Source organism: Porites lutea, chromosome 9, assembly GCF_958299795.1.
Source record: "Porites lutea chromosome 9, jaPorLute2.1, whole genome shotgun sequence".
Classification (NCBI taxonomy): Eukaryota; Metazoa; Cnidaria; class Anthozoa; order Scleractinia; family Poritidae; genus Porites; species Porites lutea.
The window spans coordinates 30,806,956-30,817,737 of NC_133209.1; the positions used below are offsets into that span (position 1 = coordinate 30,806,956).

Below are 10,782 nucleotides of genomic sequence, written 5' to 3' on the forward strand. Positions count from 1 at the left end.
GTAGCTCTAAGTACACTGATGACACGTACACCAAGTAATCAGGACAGCGGCGCCGCCCGAGAACTTTAACAAATTTCCCTTTTCACCAGAAGTCAGCAAAGTTACTTACATTAAATGCAATGTCAAGAAGACTTACAATTTGACTGCGGGGGCGACCACTTGAGCTGTAATTAATAAACCGGATCGGATCGACTTGCCAGCATCTGCTCCTCTTGCAAATGGAAATGTTATATTTGAACATTAGACGCTGTATCCCCATTGATTCTTGTAGAAAGAGAACTGAAAAGGTAGATTATTTTCTATTATGTTCCGGCCTCTTGGGAAATATTAAAGTACAAAAACAACGGCTTACGCTGCTTTTAGCATTTGCATTGAATTTGGCGCCAATTGTTAATGGTTGGGTCACGTGATTTTTGCTCCTTTATTTCGTTGAAAAAGCTAATCCCTAGATATGAACGTACGTGATCAAATTCCAATTCACAAAGACCGTGGTAGCCTGAATTTCAGACCGCCCTACTTCAAGTCGAATCCTACCTGCGTGATACCATGTCGGATGTAAACCCTCTATAATTTGGCTCTAAGGGCAAAATCCTTATTAAACGACTTTCCTTTCTGATAAGAAATAATCGGTGGTTCTGTAAAATTTGGACAAGAAGTGGTTGATTTTGTTTTAAGTGCCATTTTTTGAGTAGAGCTTTTATTAAGACTTCTTCTTTTGTCGTAATAGTTGCTGTTGGGAAACATAAAGCGCGTTACGCAACACAACGTGCCTTACCCTAAACATAGTAATGGAAACCTTGATCGCATGTATTTTTAAAGAGATAAGGAATGTATTAAGTTGACAAGTTAATTGCTTTTGAATGTTACGTGCGTGATGTGATAAGAATATGACACATAGATATCTTATAACAAAAATGCCAAGACTGTGTATAAGAAAAGAGAGTTGTTATGATTAGGCAGAAGGAATTAATGAATGTACGGTGCAGTGAACGAGGATCGTTGCTGGGAATAAAGATATACAGTCTAAGTTCCGAGTGTTTTATTGAGTATGTGGATATTCCCGAACAGTTGCTTTGTTTATTAAAGCGCTGAGTCCCTTTTAGTGAATTTTAATTTCTGATAACAGCTTTTCTACCAGATTGCAATAGTATCCTCTGTCCAGCAAGTGTTTTTTACAACTTGAAATATTTTTTAGAAAAGTAGTTTCTGAGGGGTTTGTTCTCAGGATTCTTAGAGCTTTGCGTAAACCTCACTGACTCTCTTGTGCCAAATCTCCACTCTCTCTTTCACAGACAAACATGAGGTTTCGTAGTGTTACCTTTGCAAATTAAGTAAAATCACCATGCGGCAATTATAACGATCTTACGGCCTCTCGGTCTCATTTTCGACTAGGCCCTGGGAACGAGGTTGTAAGCAAAGAATAAAGCCTTTATCACTTAACATTTTTTCACTTGTGCATGTTTATATATTTCGCATTGGTTGACCTCGCGAGGAGTTCTTCGCCCAAATTTTTGTACTAGTTAATATCTTCAAGAATTATTTAACAATTATTCCTCGAGCCCGAACGGCCGGGCTATTGACAGAGAGGCCATGACTAGATGGTCAAAAATATCGAGACAAAACAACTCTAGCTAGTTAAAATCCTTTTTTTGCCGCTGAAAAGCCCGCGCTTTTCGCTACCAGTGGGCTACAACATATAGCCTAGTAGTAGCTCAACCAATCAGAACGCAGCATTGATAATAGACCATTAGTTGGATTTTACTAATTTCCATTATTCCAAGGTCCAAATTTCCGTTATTCTTATTTCATGACTTCTCTTCAGCCCCCGAATTATTTTACTTAACGTTGATGACAACTACAAGAGCAAATATCGAAATTCTTTTAAAGTGTTTTCCCAGATTGAGCGCGTTTCAGCGAAAAAAAAATAAAAGGTCAGAAGTTCTTACACGTTAATTTAATCTGACTTTCCTGGGCCTCTTCGTGACATGTTTATTTTCATAGATCTTCATTCAGCTTGCGTCATGGGGCGCGAACTCTGAAATAGCACGCAATCTATTGCTCATCTGATAATATTATATTAGGCACGCTTATATCATGAATCATCACACACGCACTTTCTTCGGTCTTTGAGATCACGCCGTGCACACGCTGGCTCTCTATCGGCTTCACTTAAAGGAGTTTTCTGCAATTTAAATCATGACTAGAAACACAGCTAATCCCAGAAAAGTCTTTAAACGAAAGCAACGAGCAACAGAAAATAACAACGAACTTGGATCAATCACTCTTCAGTACAACGGCAAACATTATGTTGTTGAGCTTCCCAACAACGCAGATGCCTCCCTCATCCGCCAGATAATCAAGGGTAAAACAGGCGTGGAAGGTGCATTTTATATGCACTTCGGAGACCAGTTAACTAACTATTTATACTGTTCAAGTATTACCAGGGGAAATTTAGCTAAACTAGCAGGAGGATATGGTAAGTTTTGGAAAAAATCAATTCGATTTGTGACTTAAAGAATTCAATTCGCAGTTTTGTATGTATTGTTTGGAAACAGAATATCGCAGTAAAAGTGTAAAAGAAATAATTGATTGGCCCTGATACGTATACAAAAACAAATTTTACCTCTAAAAACATACTTAGACGCCCGAGATCAAGTTGTCACGCGACCCACCACCATAACTAGTGAACACCTGACTCTATTATTGTCTGTTAAAAATTCATTGTAATTATGTTAGATTTATTTTTCTTTAATTGGAACTGCAATTTTTAGGTATTGTAATTGCCACCATTTTACGAGTTAGTTAGTTTTTGTTCTTTTTTTGTTTACGTAAATTTCTGTTACAGCTCCTTTTTGGGGGGCGGAGCTGGCGGAGGGGGGAAGGCGATGTCGCAACTGTTTTGTAAATGCGATCCATTATGACTCTTGATGCGACTTTAACCGAAAATCACGTTTTTCTTTATTAGGTATTCCAGCAAAAGCTGACTTGATTTCAATATGCTGAGAGATGGCAGAAAACAGATCAAGGAAGAACGTAAAGAGAACTTTACCAGAGGGTTTCGTAACCAGTACGGCGAAAAAGTTCGCCTGACTTCTGTACAAAGATAATCTGAGCTAACACGCAAACGAAATCGGTGTCATACAGTTTCTTCGCTCCACTTCACTTATGAGACTGTGGGATCAATTATCATATATTTATGAGCTCAAACTAGGCGTTAAGAAAAAAGAAGAACTAATTATATATCGTGGAAGCATCTTGTAAAAAAATTGGTGGGCAGAAGGCCCACACAAACTAGCTTGTAAAGGGGCCTGTAGCTGTGTGACTGCAGTACTCGAATTGTATATATTTGGACGAAATGTGCATATGTCATTTGCGGACTTGAGAGGTTCGGATTGTGAAATACCATGATGATGTCAGCCGAGGTTGCAGGTTTAGGTCAGCATTTTGAAGATAAATAATATGTATTATAGTTTTTGATTCTACGGAAAAGGAAGAAGACAAATCTGTTCAGTATAGTAAAACGTCTAAAACTGGCTTCCATCGCGAAAGCTTTCATATTACAATCACCATTTCTTACTGGGAAACAAATACTGGTTGATGAAGGCGGTGGAAGAAATTGTTTGAATTTAGAGGAAATGTACAGGAATAACGTATCAAATCATTGCATTGGTTGTAAGATAAAAATAATAAACTTATTTCGTGTCTGAAATATTGCTTTTTGTCGTTAGTGGTAACCGGTAGCGAAAAACGAGGTCCTTAGACCTTGACCCGAAAACAAAGACCCCCTTAATATTATCTTCACCTTCGACAGGTTTTCGCCAAAACAAAAACAACGACCCTTATATTTCTTTATTTCTACAAGAATCTTGTTACATTTTCTTGAGAAAAAAAATCCACTTCCGTTTTTATAGTCATTCTTAAAGAACTGTCAGATAAAGAATGTAATCATACACATCGACCGACAATTTAAAAGAAGTCTGAACGAGAGAAAAAGAGAAGAAGAAGGAATACCTCCAGGGGCGGATCCAGGATTTTTTTTAGGAGGGGGTGCACTCGTCTCTTGCTCTACTTCAACACCAATAAACCACATAGTTTTTTTCAGAATACCAGTTGTATTAGAAAACCGCAGGTCATCTCAGGGGGGGGGGGGGGGGGGTGCGCACCCCCTGCACCCTCCCCTAGATCCGCCCCTGACCTCGTTTAATAGTAATCCATTTCCATGAAAGCGTCAAATAGTGTCTCCACTTTGCAAAAACACGTTAGTACGCAATGATCAATTTGCAAGCTTCATGATGAGAGAAAATCACTAAATTTGTGGGGTCAGTCATAGTCACGTTATGCTTTGAGCCAGTGAACTATCATATATTTCCACCACACTTAGTTGTTTGATGTGACTATATATTTGAGGATTGAAAGAGGTTTCTGAAGCACTGAACAGATTTTTTTTCCCATGTCTTTCGAACAGTGCAGTTCGATTTCATCCTTTAAAGAAAGGAAATGTATCAACGACATCAACACAGTACTACGGTCGTCAGCTGAAAAGGAGCAGGTATTTTTATTTTTTGTTATTGTCAATATATAGTCCCCAAAATACACAAAATGTTCGACGTTTAAAACCTTTATTTGAAGATACAAAGGTCATTTTTACTTATCCAACAAATTAAGTGACTACGGTTCATTTGGGCACTTCGAGTTATCGGTTATCGCGCGAGAACACATCCACTGGCGTAATTGAATAAATCTGGTGTTTACTGAAGTACATGCTTTATTGATACTTTAGAGAGATTCTAAACTGAGCTGGATATTTCTCAAGAAAACACAACATAACAAGATCTGCGCAAAAAATCAAGAAAATTAGAATCTTCTGCGTTTTCGGATATTAGGGCTTCGTCCTCTCTGGAAACTCAAAAGGGGTGGGGTTGAAGAAGAAAAAGAGAGAGTAAGGAGGGGTCACCAGTCTCATATAATATGGGGCAAAGAACAATTTTTAATAACCCCGGTATAATGTATAACTTGACGCATGTAGTTCTGGAAGCATTTTCTGTACATTCACTTTTGCGTGACTATGCCATGACAAGAGGAAGGGGGGAATTATAGTTGCTTCAAACTGTACCGCTATTTGATTACAGTGTCATTCCGATGTCATTTGTATAATGTAAGGAAATTTTTCTGGAGTTGAATTTCTAAGGACTGTATTCAATTACAAAAAGAATGAAATTTGCACTCTTTTGGTGAAGTTCTATATAAAACGTAAGCAGCTTTAGGACAATGGCCGTCGTAGCCGTGCAGCCGAAGAGATATCAAGAAATCAAAAAGTGTTGGGCCAATAATGTTGGGGGTTGTGGCGTCCGTGTTGGCAGTGGTTTGCAAACGGGTGCAACAACTCCTAACAATGTTGGGATCTGCAGTGTATAGAGTACTAAAGTGATGACGTCATAAAAATGAAATTTCTGAAATTATGGGATTTGTCAAGATATTCTGAAAGAACAATGTCCAAGAGGCCTACTTGCCAAAAATGAGCATTTGGGGGCAAATTGTCTCCGAGATCGTAGCCCAGTTATACTCAGAAAACTCCATACAAACCCTTCTAATTTTTTTTTGGGTCGACCCAAAAAAAATTTAGAAGGGTTTGTATGGAGTTTTGTAAGCATAACTGGGCTACGATCTCAGCGGCAATTTGCCCCCAAATGCTCATTTTTGGCAAGTAGGCCTCTTGGACATTGTTCTTTCAGAATATCCTGACAAATCCCATAATTTCGGAAATTTCATTTTTATGACGTCACACTTTAGTACTCTATTGTGGGAGGGTTACAACCTATAAGATGTAATTCGCGTGCGTGGCCCCAGCAATGTTGGAAGTGCAAACGGATCCAACGTTGTTGCGCTACGCTTCGGCGATCACGGAACGGAAGAAATGTTGGGAGTTGCTGGTTCAAAGGTTTGACTGGTTTCAAACTTTGCGCAACAACTCCCAACAACATGCAACAGGGTGTGCAAACGACCGGGACGTGTAACATCAAAAAATGTTGGAAGTTGTTGGCCAACAATGTTGCGTCCGTTTACATGGGACTTGACTCTTATGACTGCTATTGCTTTTTTTGACGTTCTCCTTGCCGTCACCATCCTGGTTCTCTGCTTGAGCTACAACATACACGTCAAAAGTACTGGACATATTCTGAGTTACATGACTTTAAATACAACTTTCTTCCAGCAGTTTCTATTAGTTTCCCACAGGAGTGGAAACATTAATAGAATTTTCAATGGATAACTATCGCGTTATTTCGGGTAGAAATGGGTTTAATTTGATCTTATTACTGATTATCAGCTGACGTCAAAGAGGCCATATGCATGTTGGTTGAAAGAACAAATTAAAGCGTTTGTCTCTTACGGAAACTAAGCTCTTTTTCATGCAAATAATTCTGCGAAAAAGTAATAGTTCAAAATTTCTCGTCAAACAAAATGGCCGCCTTTTCACATGGCTGCAAAGTACAAGTAAGGACCTTTTTACATGTATTTATGACCGGGTTTATTACGATGATATGAGCTTTTTCGACCCTATTTGAGTTCACAAACCTTTTTTGAAATGTATCACATACATAACCTGCGAGCAATTCAGCCGTCTTTTTTTCTTCGCTTCCCTCAATTTCAAGGACTTTCGGCAAGGGACGTGTGCGTTTTGGCCTAACAAATTCCACACTGATGACGTAAATCTAGCTAGAATTTTGTCAGGAACTCTGATTAATTGACTTAGAAATTATACTCTTTTGAACATGTATTGAATGATAGAGTGCTTCTACTTACCAGGAAACCGCACTCTAAAGGAATATTTTTGCTTTAAAAAATAAACATTTGAGTTTTGTGGGTACCAATGCGCAGTAGAACACAAAACGAACGATCATCAGTTGAGACCAAAACAGACACGTCCGTCTCACGAAACCTCCCCAGCAAGAAATACGAATGATCACACCATTTGAGTGTTTCGGTTCCATTTCATTACAATTTCTGCGATAGATCACCACGTATTACAAGAATGACTTCTACCCTAGCCGGATTGTTACACTAGCTCAGCAATAATTGTCACCAGTGAAGCAATGTCAAGAAAATTTATGCGAGCGGTTTCCTTTGCGTGCCGAAAGAAATTATTTTTGTCCAGAAATCAGGCCAACTTTTCAGCCGTCTTCTGGATCGGAGTAATGACCAATCCTTCAGGCAAAGTTCTGTTCATTTTCGGTCCTGTTTTCTGCCGTCACTTAACGTACAGAAAATGGAATCACATCGGCTTTTACTGGACTACCTATGAGTAAAGCAAAAACGTGATTAGTGTTTATGTTGCAGTAAGTTTACAAAAAGCGCTGGCATTATCAAAACAGATCAATCACATTAAGGTTTAGACAGCGTCAATTGACCTGATGGATAGCGTTGCCTGCACAAACCCGAGTGTTATTGTACGTTTTACATCATTCAACCCGATATTGAAAGGTAAATTGGCTGAGGCATATGTATCAGCTACCATTAGTCTAGGCTCGATTTCCGCCGTCTTCCGGGTCCGGTCTTTGATCGGCAGCTGGTACTTGATGCTTTATACTACTCAGTTATTGTCGATTTTTTAAAAACTTACCATTTCCTTCTGCCACTTTAGCTAAATTTTCCCCTGTAATACTTGAGCAGTGTAAATAGTTCGTTAATTGGTGTCCGAAATGCACATAAAATAAGCCTTTCACTCCTGTTTTATGCTCTATAATCTGGCGGATGAGGGTAGCGTCGGCGTTTTTAGGGAATTCAACAGTATACTCCTGGCCGTTGTACAAAAGTGTTATAGACTTAATTTCTTCGTTGGCTATTTCAGTCCGTTGTTGCTTTTGTTTCCTTAATTTTGTTGTTGTTGCTGTGTTTCCAGTCATGATTTAACATGCACAAAGCTTCTTTTTAAAGTGAAGATTAAGACCCAGCGAGTGGACGTGATCTTCGTGATCTGAAAACTGACCAACAAACGTTCGTGTTGATTGGGCGTGATTAAAACCTCTTCAGCAAATGCGGATCCTGGATCGCGCGTGTTGTCAACCCGCACGATTATGTTAACTGAATAATAGTAAAAAAACAATGAAAGCAAATTAGTCACGTAGTGGGCCCTGGCGCGGCAAAGGGAATTCTTAGACCTTCTTAAGGTGTAGAAACTTTCGACTCTTTCTTTCCCTAGTTTCTTTTTGCCTTTTGCCTCACACTTAAGATTCTGTTTTCTTTAAGTTAGTTTGCTATCTCGTTCGGCCATCTCAAGCTTCTCTCCGATCCCGGAATAACACAAAGGAAAAAAAGTAGTAGCTATATCTTGACCAACTTAATCCCTCGATTAAAAAAGATCCACCGTCTTCTTTGCGTTTTACTTCTATTTGAAGTTTGTTCAGTGCACTCATGTATTTTCCGATGAAGCATGACCTACTCTGTAAAGTTTTTCTTTAATTAAGTATTTTGTGAATTAACTATTTTGTTAGTAAAATTGTTGGCCTTGTGCCAAAGAAAAGGAAGTAATTTTGTGCTGAATCGCTCTTGATCCGGCAAAACAAGCGATGTTAAGGACCAGAGCCAAACATTTTGCGTTTTTAGGCTACTGCGGTTGCTGAGCTGTCATCAACGTTGAAATTTTTAAATCACTTTCTTTTCGAATTCATCCCCTGGATAATTCAGTAACGGGTTGAGTCGAGACGAACGAGATAACCTGAAGCCCTGTTGTGCAAGAACATTATATAACATCCTTCGAAGCCCGTCAAGTTTTGTTAAGCGGCTATGGACAGTTTTAGGTTGGTCGAGGTGACCGCCTCTCCCCCTTTTCTGTGAAATTTTGCATTTTTAAAGACTTCTCAGTAAAATAAATAGTATCTATATAGCTGGAAACTGTCCCGCCCCCCTCCAAGGGGGAGGGATACACAGGCTAACTGCCTTGCCAAAGCTATTTGAGAGGCTAGCCAGGAGCTGTTATGACAAGAAGATAATGTGTTGTCACAACATACACGTTAGAAGTTTTACAGTTAAAAGTTACAAATAAAATGCAAGAAAGACAAGGAAAAAATAAATCAGTGGCATTGTTATAGATAGGGCATAAATACAATATGAAAGGGATTTTAAGCTAAAAGAATTAATTTCACTTCAACATGTTGGTATTTTAAAACATTTATTACAAATTGTTGTCTTTTTGCATTGCCTTAAGTGTAACATGAGACCAGTGTTATACAGGCCATAAAAATTAAATTTTGTTAAAAGGTATCAAAGTGATACATTATGCATAGCCATGTGATATGCCATGCATTAGATCGTTCATAGTTTCGCAATAATAGATCATATTTGCCCTTTCTCATCAGCTGAAATCTAAGTTTTGACACCTGGGATATCCTGAGACTTTTTCCTCGTTTTTGCAGGCTCCTTCTTCTCTATTCCAATTTTAAACCAAGAAACGTGTGTGATAGTCTTAACGTCTTCAGAAAGAAGCTCCTGTTTCTAGCCAGATTGTTACAGCTCGGCAATAAATATTTATTAGTGAAGTGAGGCGAGGCAAATTCATGCCAGCAATATCGTTTGCGTGCTGGCTCAAGTAAAATTATCTCTGTCCAGAAGGTTGTTACGTAATTGTCACGCGAACTCAACGTGAACTCTTTTCCTTTGGAGTGGTGGCGAATGCAGGAACCTTGGGAAAGTTCTGATTTTTTCCTCTGTTTTGTGCCAACTTTCAGCGTACACATAATGGAATCACATGAACTTTTGCTTGGATCCCTAAAATTAAAGGGATATCAAACACAACATGTTTTCTCTTAAGGCTTAATTACAATTAAAAAAGCCGGCGATCACTATAATCGGCTTGTGATAAAATCATATTTACCAGACCAGTAACAGAAGTATGATATTGTCGGAAACATCAAGAAAAGGAAAAAATGGAAATAGGTGACAATTACAAAAACTAGACAGTGCAACCATAACTAATGCGACAATGGGGAAAACTAAAATTACTAAAAAAAACAATTATTCAATCTCTTAGCGCTGCACTTGATGGGTCATGATGGCCAACACGAGAGTCTTATTCGTACGACGTACACTGAAAGTTTGAAGTAAAATGTGTTGGGGTACAAGTTTATGTATCAGCGACCGTTGAATCCTTTTTACGACTTCACTGCGATGTAAAAAATACAAAAATGCTAATTGATTTAGAATTTTAAAGGCCCCCACTCGTAAAAACCAGAACTTACCATTTCCTCCTGCAAGTTTAGCTAAATTTCCCCCAGTAATACTCGAGCAGTGTAAATAATTAGTTAGCTGGTCTCCGAAGTGCACATAAAATAAGCCTTTCACGCCTGTTTCATGCTTGATGGTCTGGCGGATGACAGTGGCATTTGCGTTTTTAGGGAACTCAACAATGTACTCCTTGCCATCGTACAAAAGCGTGATTGTTTCAAGTTCGAAGTTGTCATTTTCTGTCGCTTGTCGCTTTTGTTTCCGGAATTTTGTTGGATTTACTTTGTTTCGAGTCATGATTTCAAATCAGTAAAACTCCTTTTAGGTGAAAATGGAGAGCCATCGTACAGACGTGATCCCAAGAGAGTGAGGAAAGTACGTTTGCGATGATCGAGCGTGCAGCGTGCATAATATCACGAGCCAAGGTGAATCACAGAACGCGTGCGATGCGAGGGCACGCGCGATATTGCAAACTTAAAACAGTGAAAACAAATTGGTCACGTAGTGACACCTTCAAGGAGGTATTACTGAACTTACCTTTACTTTTTCCGTTTGTGCTGAAAC

At 38.9% G+C, this 10,782-nt stretch overlaps 2 long non-coding RNA genes across 2 annotated transcripts; one reads left to right on the forward strand and one right to left on the reverse strand.

The window, feature by feature from the left end:
* Nucleotides 1-1,932: 1,932 nt before the first annotated feature.
* On the forward strand, nucleotides 1,933-3,709 carry LOC140947630 (uncharacterized). The gene is made up of 2 exons (XR_012166991.1): nucleotides 1,933-2,476; nucleotides 2,966-3,709. It is a non-coding gene; the product is annotated as an uncharacterized lncRNA (long non-coding RNA).
* Nucleotides 3,710-9,192: 5,483 nt separating this feature from the next.
* LOC140948447 (uncharacterized) lies at nucleotides 9,193-10,782 on the reverse strand. The gene is made up of 2 exons (XR_012167044.1): nucleotides 10,233-10,782; nucleotides 9,193-9,762 (listed from the first exon to the last, which is right to left on the reverse strand). It is a non-coding gene; the product is annotated as an uncharacterized lncRNA (long non-coding RNA).